Below are 13,864 nucleotides of genomic sequence, written 5' to 3' on the forward strand. Positions count from 1 at the left end.
AACATATATGAGTCGTCATGCGTAGCACGCCTGCAAGTGAAAAATGGACCATATGGAGCTAATTATGTGAATCGTGGTCTCACTCTCACATGATGATGTTTTAGTAGCTAGTACCATTTTGTGTTCACATGAATATTCATGGGAACACATCTCTAGGACTTTGTGGACTAAATTACAGTGGCTCATGTGGTCTTGTTTCAGAGCTGGGTATTTTATGTTTGGAATGAATGAAAAATAGTTTTCTTACATTAACTTTTTCCTACTTTACTCACACACAAAATTAAAATTAAAAAAATAAAAACTATGAAAAATGTGTTCTACGTTAAGACCAAATCAATGTTCGTCCTTTACTAAGAACTTAACGTGCATGTAGCCACAAGAAGTTAAGCTACTTTTTCTAAAGCGTCAAAGTACATTTTATGTGGTCTAAGCGTGCGTTTGGATTGGGCATTTTGCTCAATGTGCTATGTTGTGTTTTTATAGTAGGTCTCATGGGTATTGTTCATGGACCACCAAATTCAACAAAATGTAGATTTCTAGGTAAATTTGGGTCCCACAACACTATTTACCCCTTTAAAAATTACTTTGCTACAATATTTTTAACAATAAATTTTTAGTTTTCAGCAAATAAGCAGTAACCAAACAGACCCCTAATTTATTTATCACGTTTGGTTTGGGAGATAAAATGTGATATGATATCCTAATTTTTGAGTTGTTTAATTTGTTTAATCTTTTAAATGAAATGCTCATTCATTGAATAATAAAAAAAGTACATTTTATGTTTTATTATATAAAGTGATTGTTATATTAGGGTTTTTAATTCGTTAATTTCTTTTTCCAATATATATATAAAACTATTGGGACCATGAAAAACTAGGATCAAACAAAATGGACATTGTTTTATAGAGAGTTTTTTTACTTGTATCTTGGTATTTTCCTCCTAACTTCTTTTGTTGTTAATGAATAACCGTTCCATTGATTTTATTGTACTGATAAATTACAAATCATATATGGTTTATAAGGGTTGGGATATGATTCTTGGAGTGTAATTAACTCGTGGTTGGACCGGTGTTTGGGTAGATGAATAAGAATCATTATTGTCTTTATTAATTTATAGTGTTCACTCCATGATAATTGATTTTTATTATTAAACTAAAACATCAATCAGTTTTTTTTTTTGGTGTAGGTGAAATTCGACTTCTAAATTTCTTATTTAATGACAATAAACTTTAATAGTTGAATTAACTAGAACCTTGTATTTATTTTTGTCTTTAGCCGCTATCCTAAGTAGATCACTTACCCCCCCCCCCCCCCACACCCGCACCCGCACCCGCACACACACACACATATATAAATATATATATATATATATATATATATATATTCCAAAACATGACAATGAAAATTGCCATAAAAAGAAAATAATTCCTTCCCTACGTTATTTGGAAAAAAGCAAAAAGGAAAACATTTAAAAGTTTTGTGCAAGATTTTTTTGGGACAACCAAATTAAGCTCCCGACATACTTAAACCTTTTTTTTTTTAGCTTTCCATAATGGAACATGTTGGATGCTATAACAGAACAAAAGATACAATATTTTCCCCAATATTGATCCTAATTCTAATTGGTTAGACCACGAGAGACCTTCCTAGCTCCTTCAAAATCAAATTTTGATTCCATGCATGTTGTGCCTTTCCATTTGGTAATATCAAGAAAGATTTAGTAACACAAGAAATTGGTATTCTTTTAATCTTAAAGGCCAAGCTAAGCCAAAACTTGACTTTTCCTTCTATGTGACCGATTAAAAATTATCTGTACCACTTTCTATGTTTCGTTTTAAACTGTATAAAATCAGGACTTTTTTTAAAACTCTCCAACCTGTTACTCCTTTTTTTTTTTTTTTTTTTTTTTTTTTTTTTTTTTTTGTTTTCTTTTTTGTGTGTGAATGGAATAGATTCACTTCCATCGATACTTTTACCACTTGGCTGCGACAGTATTGTGTCGAGCTTAAATGAGTGTCACTAGGGGTGAGAACAAAAGAAGGAAAACAAATAAATAAAAAGCAAAAACGATAAGGAAGGAAGGGGGAGTTGCAAAACGAGTCATCAGTCTGTGTGCAAGAGAAGAGTTTAAAGATCCCATGTTTTTTGTTTTAGAGAGAGAGAGAGAGAGAGAGAGAGAGAGAGAGAGAGAGATAATCATTCATAAGGATTAGCAAAGACAAAAATGAACAATGAAGCAGGTTCTTGGAGCGTGGCCCATCACCCTTGAGCCAAGTGAACCTTATTACAAAAGACAGCTAAGGAAGTACACCAAATTCGACAAAGCACCGGGTGGTCTGCTTCCGAGTTGTATATAAATAAAATATAATTCAAACAATTTTGGTGTTTGTGTACTGCTCTATCTCTTCTATCTCTACCACTGCAATATTGCCAATATATATCTACTTTGTACTGCATGTTTTTTTTATATATATTTGGTGGTTTGCTACAATTAAGTAGCTATAGGGATAATAAGTCAATGAGCATCAAGTCCAAGATACTTGTTGGGTTCTTGACTCATTACTCGTTACCTTGCTAACGGACCCCTCAATCATCAACAAGTCTATTTCTTGATTTTAGTGAACCAGCTAATTGTGTTACTTATTATGTGTCAACGGATCGAAGTAAGAAGTGAGGTTGTAAATGAGTCGAGTCAAGTCGAATTAAGTGTTAAAAGTTTAGACTCATTCATTTGATTTTATTTTGAACACAGGTCGAGCTCGAGTTCAAGCTCATTACCAAATAAGATTACATATTTAAACTTAGTTCATTTTCTTATCGAACAAATTAGAGCTTGTTCACGAGTTACTTTATTGATTTATTATTTTTCCATATATAGTAAAACCATGATTAAAATTTCATATTCCTTCACAAATTTATGAATGTTATTATGAATGAACAGTTTATATTATCAACAAACTACAAAGATGAATTTGATATTATATGAATTTAGTTACAAACTTACACGTTCTATTCTCAAGTATATCTAAGTATATTTTTGGACATATATACATATAAAAATATAATATTATATATAATTATATCGAGCTTGCATGTTCACAAACATATTATTATATTTGAATTTAACTTGGTTAATATTTGTGCTTAACCTTCAAACATAAATAAATTTTAGCCTAAGTCGAGCTTGAATTGTTTCATAAGCAATTTGAAATATTATAACCCTACGTGATCAAATGTATCACGATTGTATGTTCTAGGCTAGATCGACCAAAATTCTAAATTCTTAATACACTTCTTATTTGGACATCAACATTCAACACACAAAACTTTGGTTTCATTCAACTCATTAATGGAACCACATATGTTGGATGTGAGCTAAATATTACAAAAGCAAATAAACTAAAACCAATTTTGGCCTATAATATAATTAATCTGCTATCTAGCATGTGCAACACGTATAATTACAATCAAATCCAATACGAAGCAGTAGCACCATATCCCTAGTTATAAAAGGCATGCATTATTCCATTCATTAAAACATGTTTAACTTTTATGTTTAATAATAGGCATATAAGAAGCTGAAATTTGTAGGTTTACGGTTGCATGTATGAACAAGGAGAAGGATATCTGTATTTACTATATATTTAGTATTTACTGTGGAAGCTGATACGCGTAATATTAGCAAACAAAGAAAGGGTGTGATTTCGATACTCACTGATATGATGTACTATACAGGCATAATACAAGACATGAGGAATTATATTGAAATACGAGAGAACTATCGAAAGAATATTGGAATACAAGAGGAATAATTAAGTAACAATAGTATATAACAATATACGCATATAATGAAAAAACCCATGACGAAATTAACAAGACCATTACGAAGAAGAAAATTCAGGGATTATTATAATAATAACAACCAAATTAGGAGAATTAGAGCAAATAGATGAAGGGACGAGGGAACCCTATATCCACGTAAAACATTACCCTCAAAGAGCTACATGAATATGATTAATTTCTTTTCCACTTTTAATTTTCTTTACAAAGAAGAAATTAACTAAACGGATAATCATAGTGTTGACAAAATAAATTGAAGAAAAGTAAAGCCAATAGATGAAGAGAAAACAAAATAGCACTTATTATATTATGTAGTTTAGATCATAGCTTATATTGCAGAAGCACAACACAAAGCCTTAGGCAACTACGATATTTTTTTTCTCTCTCATAATTTTATTTAATTTACTCTCATTTATTTGTCCAAATATATGACCAGTTATGGGGATGGTCACGATAATGAAAACCAAAATATTAAGTAGAGAGAATGAATTTAAAAATATTATATTAATCGTACCTTATAATATATCGATAAGGAACAAAGTCTTAAACAGCTACATGATTATGAGTTGTTTTTGGAAACTATTTATTTTCTCTAAGTGGAACCATCCATACTTAAAAGATATTAACATGTTGGAAGCATCAAGTTATATTGTATTATGTGGTCCTGATCATACCTTACCCTGGCACATGAACCCACAAAATAGCTTCATCTTTACTATTTTTTCTTCTTTCTTTCTGCTTCCTCTTATTTTTTTTAAACATAGAATCACTTGTATTTTTAAGTTGTGAATACAAATTAAAACTAATGTGAAAATGAAGTGATTTAAGAGATGAAGGAATCAATCAATGACATGAAGTTCTCTAATCAATATTGCCCATTAGTTATATAAATCAATTTATTATACTAATCATCCAAAACAAGAAAAAGAAAATCAATTTACTATTTTTCTTAACCATGGACTCTAATAAAGATGGGATAAAAATATATGAAGTAGATATAACCAAACACGGTTTGGGGTAGGGATGAGAAAATCATGTATTAATCCCAAAACAAAAAATAATGACAGATCTATTCTAAAAAGAAGGACCACCTCCCACACAAATTTGAAGCTTTATTATTGTTCAGTGTGTGTTAGAACACAAACAAGTTAGCTCGAACTTTGATGGAGAGGCAGGGAAGTTAGATGAATTATATTAAAGAAAATAAATAAAATCTTCATTGAGAAACAAGTCTTCTCTTTGAAGCAAGAGATGTTTGTCCCTCTCTTTCTCTCACTTTCAAGCATTATTTAAAGGCAAATCTCTTTTTTCTTTCACGGTTGCAATGAAAAAAAATAGTTATAAATTATTTGAAGAGTGAATACACTTTGTGAAGAATGAATTTCTACCCCTTTCACTTTGAAGGAAAAAAAAAAGTAGGCTTTCAGAACATTATTCTTCTGCAAATTTATCTAAAGTTTAAAATAAAGTTATCCTTTATCTTGTTAAATTGTCAGAGGAAAAACGATTCTTCCTTTTCACTATAATGTATAATCTAATAATCACTTCTGATATAACATTTTTTGTGTCTTTTCTTTCTTTCTTTTTGGTTTTCTATACTTTATTTAAATTTCTCTGAATTAAGTTGGAAATCAGTAAAGATGACTATTATTAATTTCTTTCTCCGTAGCAAGTGAATACTTTATGTCAAACAATAACTATTAAGAATAGTGTAGTTGTATCATCTTTAATGAATCTTCTCTATTATCATACCCATTAAAATTACACCAACTTTCCTTTAAAAAAGTAATTATACCCACCGCCTAGCTAGAGGATTAATTTCACTTATATGGTATATAGAAAAATAAAAGTACAATTATGTAATTTTTGTTCATGTATCATATCAATTACTCACATACAACATCATAGTGCAGTGTACTCATGAATGTATCTCTCGTTCTTTCTCACTTTTTCTCGAACTTGTGTTACTCGTGATTTCAACATATCTCGTCTATTCATAATGATTACTCTTTATTATCATACAATAATATTGTCATAACATAATCAAACTTCAAATCTTTTATTCAATCACATAAATTTTTAACAATTAAGTTGATGGAACCACAGTCACTAAAATAACTTGAAAACAAATAAATTACTAATTTAAGAGAGGACGTGCGGGCATCATGTGGCATGTGCTGAAGTGGTCAGAGAAGAGCACTTGGACTTAGACACGTAGTCACAGCATCAGATACGCTTGTTCTTAGAACATTTACAGAATTTAGTGCAAGAAAAAAAATTAAAATATTGGACCCTTTAAGACTAACCTATTCTTGAGGTCATTTTTGAACACTAACAAAGGAAAAATATCCTATCAGAATTTCATCTTTTATTTTTGTCTCCAATCGGTCAAATGTCTAATAATTTATATGTACAACTCATATTTAATCATATCTTGTGGAAAAAGATTTTGGGAAAGCCCATGAATTCATTAACTGGGCTTTTGTCCCGAGGCTTCAAAATAGAAGGTAACCGGTTCAGTCGGTCCAACCAAATGGAACTACTGTTCACTTCTGGTGGTGATGACCGGCGTCAATTACGCCTTTTGGATGGCCGGAGAATTGACACGTGTCCTTTCCCATATGGAGGTGAGGTGGCCCCAATTGGACAAAATATTCAATTTTAAGTATCTTATGTGAATGATGAATTAACAAAGATGCAAAGGATTTTGTAATGGGTAATGGAGTCTGTGCAATTGAACCTTTTACTAATTGGTTTGGAATCCATAAAGCTCTGAAAATGACGTTGTGGAATTGGTAAAGATGCAACTTTTTGTGCCTCAAAATGAGGGGATGTGTTAAAGAGGGACATGTTCTTATTCTTTTATATATATGTGCTATATGTGGTTTCAACTTTCAACAAGTATTAATGGGTTTGGTTTGGATGTTTCGTTTTGAATCTATAAAGCCTCAAAAAATGGGAGTATGAGAGAGATTCGGTAAGGAAAAAATCAATTTCTTTAATCTAATTCAACATTTGTCCCATTTTGTATTTTTGTTTTTGTTAGAATCTTGCTAAATATGATAAAGACATTGGTATGTGCTAAATTCATAACTAAGAATTTCATATAGATGCTGAGAAAAACACACGACAATATGAATTCAATCATGTCAACCACATGTCTAAGTACTTTAAATCACAATGTTAATTGGGCAATCCTATGTGGAAAAGTAGTGGACTCCATGAGACACTTTCATATTTTAAGAACAAAAATTTGCAATGCAACTTAACTTTCTGCAATGTAGTCACTTTCTTATCACTAAGTAGCTTGATTTTCTATAGCAGTTAGACAATAATTAGATATTAATAATGATTAGGACCATCATTGGGTGATTAATTAAGCATTGATTATCAGACATGTCCAGCTTGGTGACCACTTTGCAGTTTGCACCCAATCAATTGGGGACTTGGCAATTCGCCACATAAAGATCCTCCAAGAAATGCACTATAAGCGAAGTCATCAGCTAGTAATTTTCAGCTTTGTGCTTTGTCTTTCAGTAGAGACAGCACTGTACTACATGGAACTGAGATTAGGTAATTAATTAATTTTAAAAAAAATAAATTTAATGAAACTGGTTTTAGGGACCATGCTCTCCCCACTCGTGGGCACGACTTGTTTGCTGGATTTATTTTAATCTTGAGCTTAGATTTTAATCTCGAATTATAATGGGGTTGAAGATTCAACGCGTGTAATTAAATAATATTTTGAAAAAAAAAATTATAATTTAAAAAAATGGGTCGCCATGTCGTAAGATTTTGAAGAATAATTGAATAATTAATTAAGATACAAATATAAAAAATATAAAAAAAAGTTCACTAATTGATAATTTTCTATGGGGGAGCTACACTATAGTACAATATTTTAAATTAATCGATGTAATGTAGTGTAGGTACTCCTAGACATTCATTGTCCTTTATTTTTGACTTTCTGGGCTTCTTAATATCTTTGTGATGACTGCTTTATGAACGATACGGTAAAAATTTTGATCGGTACGGAATAATTAATTGTATATAAACATTATTTGCAATTTATTAATGAGAAAAAGCATAATCCTATGATATAATAAAGACTCGAGGTATGACTAAACCTGTTTTTTTTTTTTTTTTTTTTTTTTTTTTTTTTTTAAAGAATCAGGTATGACTAACCCATACAACGGAAACTAGGTTCAACATAAAATAATCTTGATCAATAACATGATAAATACTTTGCGTTCAATTTTTTTTTTTTTTTTTTTTTTTTTTTTTTTTTGAGAAGATACTTTACGTTCATTGTTTTATGATTTTTCATTAGAAAAGAGGTAGTTTACGTGTAATAAAGAAAACAAATTTTTACCATTAACAAAAAAAAAAAAAAAAAAAAAAACTTTTTTGATGCTTGAAAACCAAAGCAAGCCACGAGAAGTTCAACAAATAATGGTCCTTACAAAGTCTTCTACGAACAGGTTTGTCTGCGCCCACTATACTATTGTTTCATCCATACTTCTAAGATTTAAAAAAAAAAAAAAAAAAAAATTAAATGAAGATGAAATTTTGTGCAAATAACATTATTTGGATTTGAAGACAAATACAAGAATCATATATATGCAATGTGAATGAAAATAAAAACAATACTCTAGCCCATACCCTAATGGCCTTACCCAATTTTTTTGTTTTTTAAAATGAAAGATAAGTTTAAGAAGGCAAATAAATATAAGTTTTTAACGTAGGAGTGGTAACTGTCCTCGCACCACTTAATCCTCGCATTGCATTTTGACATGGGACCACCTGAGCATTAATGATACGTGTTACTATTCGAATCTACAACTCCTAAAAGTTATAAAAACTTCTTACTAGTCACCACTAAGCCGCCTCCCAAGGCAGTGTAGTAATAATAAATTAATAATGCTAAATAAAAAAATACTTAACCATATTTTATGGTTTTTTTCCCCTGTAAACTATTCCTCTTTTACTGTCCCAATGGTTGGAGTTGGACCTCCCTTGATTAATCCCACAGAAAATAAAACTATTTACTATTTACACCATCGATACGATTAAAAGTCATTGGTGAAATATAGTTAAGTTGACTCATGGTTGATCCTGGAGAGTCAATAAGGTTAAATCACTAATCACATATAATTATTGGTTCCATTAATAAAATTCTCTGTCGGCCCTTAGCATCCACATTATTGGAGTTCAAGCACTTCACCCTTTACCTCAGAGTCTAAAAAGTAAAACTTAATTGGCTTAAAACTACAAGTAGACTTAGAAATAAGGTTGGATTCAGCGGAGTTTATGGAGGATTTGTACGATAAACATATATTCTTAATTTTTTATTGTAGGATATATCTCATTCCTATCCACGTGATTATAGTTTGAACTTTGCCTGTCCTCCCCTCATACTTCAAAGGCCATTGGCTAAAAATCAATTAATTGATTCAGGATTATTCAGGGGGTTCTATATGATCTCTGATAGGTCCAATTCAATCTGGTTGGCAGATGTGATTGAATTTGTGGACTAGTTTGACTTTAACCTTACAACTTGGTTCTTTTTTTATTTTTTTTGGAATGCATAGTGGGCTGCTGGGGTGGGTGTTTCCAGACTCTGAAATAGATCTATGTAAGTTTCAATTAGCTGAGTTGGTAAAGTCCGATGTAATAAAAGATTTGGGGTTTGAACTTTATCTATACTAAAAAATAATTAGTGTTTTGGGCTAATGATAAAGAGCAGTCGTGATGGATCAATGTCATATGTTGAATTTCTATTCCAACTATAGGAAATGATAATAATAATATAGATGCAAAGTTTCTATCATAAACAAATACAAGATTCTTTCTTCTTATGTTGTATATAGAGGAAAATTATGAGGCTGTTTGGTACATGTATTTAAAAACTGAAAATTGTTGTTCAAAAACATGTGTGGAAATATATATAGGTGAAAATGTGTATGGAAATACGTGTAATGTTGTTTAAAAACTGAAAATTGTTGTTTTAAAACACAAACCAAACACCCCCTATATTTTTCTTCTTGTTTCAGTTTGAATTATACTGCGATTGACTTACACATTTATACAACTAAGGTAGATCCATAATTGACAAGCCTCCAATTGTCAGTAATCCTAACTCCAAAGGGTTATGACATAAGTTAATGAAAAATATGAATGGATATTAAAATGAAAAATAAAAAATGCAATTTATTTGACACGTTCTTAGATGATTATTCGGTGCATTTGAGTGATATATAGTAAGGCATTGCCTCAGTTCGAATAGGCACTTTGATATTTTTTTGGCAGTGCTTCCACCAAATTGCCTGCTGGAGAATGAAGATAGAGTTTTTTTTTTGGTAAGCAGAACGAAGATAGAGTTTGTGGCAAAGAACACGGGGACTTTAAGATGAAAAAAAATTGATCCATATTCGAAATAAACGCTAAGGGCAACAAAAACATAATTGAAAACCATGAAAACTAGCTGAGCCCTGAGCCAAATAAAAAATAGAACATGAAGTGCTGCAATAATAAGAAAGGAGTTGCTTTTTTAGATTGGCCCAACTAGTGTCAATCCAAATACCCACCACTTCAGTATAGATTAATTGTTGTTGTTGAGTGTTTTTGGTTGTAAGAAAAGATTGGTTTTAAAAAGCATTTTGACATTTGAAACTTCTACAAAACAAAGGTTAGATGAGAGAGAGTATTCAGAATTTCAGATACCAAAAATAATTGCTATAAGTTCTCTCTCAAAAAAAGAAAAAAAACATGAGGTGCTGCCATAAGAAAGGAGTTGCTTTTAGATGGGCCCATGGGCCAGACTATTGTCAATCCATTAGCCCATCACTTCAAGATGTATTACTTTTTTTTTCTTTTTTAATTAAAAGATAGAAACATTGTAGATTACTTGAGGTTCTTCTTTGCAAAAGATTGGTGTTAAGCATTTTGACAGATGAAACTTCTATGGGACAAAAGTTAGATTAGACGGAATATTCAGATGCCAAAAATTATTGCTATAACCATGGCATGTAGATATAAAGGTTTGAATTCAATCCAATTGTTGGTCGAGTGATATTCAAGTCTATGTGATTTATGATATTCTAAGTTTAATTCTTTTGATCATAACCTAGGTACGTAACATCTCAATTATCTAGTGTGTATGGAATAAAGGGATGACACACACAATGATTAGTCAAATGCTCTAAAAGTTTTGGACAATCACATTAAAGATTAAAAAAAAACAAAAGCAAAAACATTTGAACCTATTTTTAGAACATTTCATAAAGGAGATGTGTTAACAAAAAATACTCATCCGTGAAATAAAAAATAATAAGGATATTTTACAATACTTCTCTAAATGTAATGAACAATGAAACTCTCATTGAACGATCAAATGGCCTGATTTTCAGGTCATAAATAAGAAATTTATAAGTTAATGAAAAAAATTTGAAATTTCATAATTTACTTGGAAAAAAAAGCACTTTGGTGACATCCTACAGACACATTTTAGAGCATAATAAGGGATTTGTCCATATTAATACAAATAAGAGAAAATCTCATAAGAATTGTTAGGACCCTTACTGTGTTGGCATATTCCGTGAAAATGTACATATAATTTAAATTATAAATTTCACTATAATCATGTTTTGTTGTGGGTTAATGGGTTAATGAAGTCACATTAGTAAGTTTTCTATGTGATAGAGTCTAGGAATAAGGATTTATTCCAAAATCTAAACTACAATTATATTTTAGTGAATTTTTTCTTGGTCTTAGAGAACCTCATAGTATTTTGTCCTTTAAATGTGTCAAATCGGTTTTCCATATCATCACCATATCTGTCGTGTTTATTGCTTTACTAATAACTTTTCATTTGGTGAAATTACATGCTTGTGGTAATTAACAAAAACATGTGCTAATCAGTTTCACATAATTGATTAACTATATATAGCTTAATTTGTTTAATCCGATACATGTTAACTTCGGGATCTAAATTAAAATTTTCATAATTCTTTCAAAAGTACTGTTATCAATCTTGAGAGTCAAAGAAGTAAACTAGAAAAGGATAGCCCTTCAACCATGTTAGAATCAGCACAACTTATTGGGTGATGAAATCTACCAAAGGATTTCGATAATAATAAGAACATTCTCTTATAGCTATACCAAAAGAAAAATGATTAAAAATAGTAAAATACTGTAATAAAGACACTTTAAGAAGAAGGGCATGGTTTAAAATGTTAAAATCTGTTTTACTCTGGGATTTTGAAGGTGTCTGGATCGAATTCCTGGTTGATCCAAACGAACTTCTCCATGAAAGGGTTGGCCATGGACACTGGTGGATACCCTTCAATGCAGTCTTTCCACATATTTGCATCACTCAAATCCAAATCCCTCACCACCTCCCACACACAGCTGTTACATTTAAAGCCAGCACCAAAGCTTATCATCAGTACTCTATCTCCCTTTTTGAGCCTTTTCTTGGCTTCCATGTACCCAAGAACATACCAAAGGCTAGAAGCCGATGTGTTACCAAAACGGTGCAGTGTCATCCTCGACGGCTCTATATCATATTCACTAAGCCCCAAGCTCAATTTAACCCCATCTATGACAGACTTTCCACCAGGGTGGAGGCAAAAATGATCAACACCAGTCTTAAAGTTGATTACAGGTTTTGTTCCCCCACCAGCCTCACTAGAGGTTTGAGTTTTACTCATTTTTCGGATAAGGGACAAACCATAAACCTAAGTAATTCACTTATTGGTAAAATCCTAGGTGATATCTCTCTTAAGTTATCTACAAAAGCTCTTGTAGCTGCTTTAGGGAGATTCTTGCTTAGATAAACGCCTAACCTCCCTTGCTCATCTTCTTGTTGCATGCAACAACCGTATGACTCGTCTCTAGCCCCATGGTGTGTCCTAACTAGACACTTAAATCTGAACATGGCTCTGTGTTTCAAGGCCCTTTTGTTTGTCAAAAGCACTGCACACCCACCAGACCGGAACAAACAATTTGGAAGGATCATTGATTTGTCATTACCCGAATACCAATTTGGAGCCATAGACTCGGTAGTGACAACAAGAGCATACAAGTTCTTGTTGGACTTAAAGATGTTTCTGACTATGTCAACTGAGATAAGGCTAGCACTGCAGCCCATCCCACTGAGATTATAAACTTTGATGTCATCTCTCATCTTGTAATGGTTGATAATCCTAGCAGCTAAAGAAGGAACCAAGGAGAGCATGGAAACCTTAACCACAAGCACCTCAATTTCCAAGGGAGAAATGGCGGTTCTGGCCAAGAGCTTTGCAATACTGTCATGGAAAAACTCTTCCATCTCTGAGATCGCGTCAAGAATTGTGGGATTCTGTTCCCTTCCAGCAATAATGGTTCTTGGTGCATACGTTTGCTCACCAATGCCGGAGTTCACAACCTTTTTTAGGATGAACTTGTACTCAAGGAGACCAAGATTCTTGTTCCTCTTGATGACCGCCAAACACAATTCACTGTCTAGCATTCTGTCATCAGTGGCCTTATAGCATTGGTAGTCTAGAATGCAACATTCTTGGTCTCTTCTTGCATCAACACGCTTCCATATCATGAACAAGAAATAGAAGATAGGGAGAGCATAGAGTAAAATGAGAAGCTCCATGTGAGAGAGAGGAGAGATATGGGACTCTGGGAGGGTTTGTAACTTTGTTACTTTTAAGTTAGGCTTTGTGAGATAAGAATTCAAGTGGAGAACACTTATATAATAAGAATGGTAATAAGTGATAGAGTACTGGTCCATTCCATGTTACATAACTCGTGGCTGACAGAACTCAACCCCCACCACCCCTCTTCCTTACGAAAATGCTACACTTATATATATTCTTCATTCAAATTAAAAATCGTATGGGAGTCCATTCCATCATGCTCATTGCGCATATATTGAGATATGAGTTATCCCAACCTATTAAATTACAATTTTCAATGGCTAGATATGCTTTTGGCCCTCCTAAATCTTGGAAAAATATTTTATTTTATAAAT

General features: G+C 31.9%; 1 pseudogene; it reads right to left on the reverse strand.

Moving 5' to 3' along the window:
* Nucleotides 1-12,086: 12,086 nt before the first annotated feature.
* LOC126699448 (3-ketoacyl-CoA synthase 12-like) lies at nt 12,087-13,489 on the reverse strand (annotated as a pseudogene).
* Between the last annotated feature and the right edge of the window lie 375 nt (nt 13,490-13,864).

The sequence above is a fragment of the Quercus robur genome, chromosome 9 (assembly GCF_932294415.1).
Source record: "Quercus robur chromosome 9, dhQueRobu3.1, whole genome shotgun sequence".
Taxonomy (NCBI): domain Eukaryota; kingdom Viridiplantae; phylum Streptophyta; class Magnoliopsida; order Fagales; family Fagaceae; genus Quercus; species Quercus robur.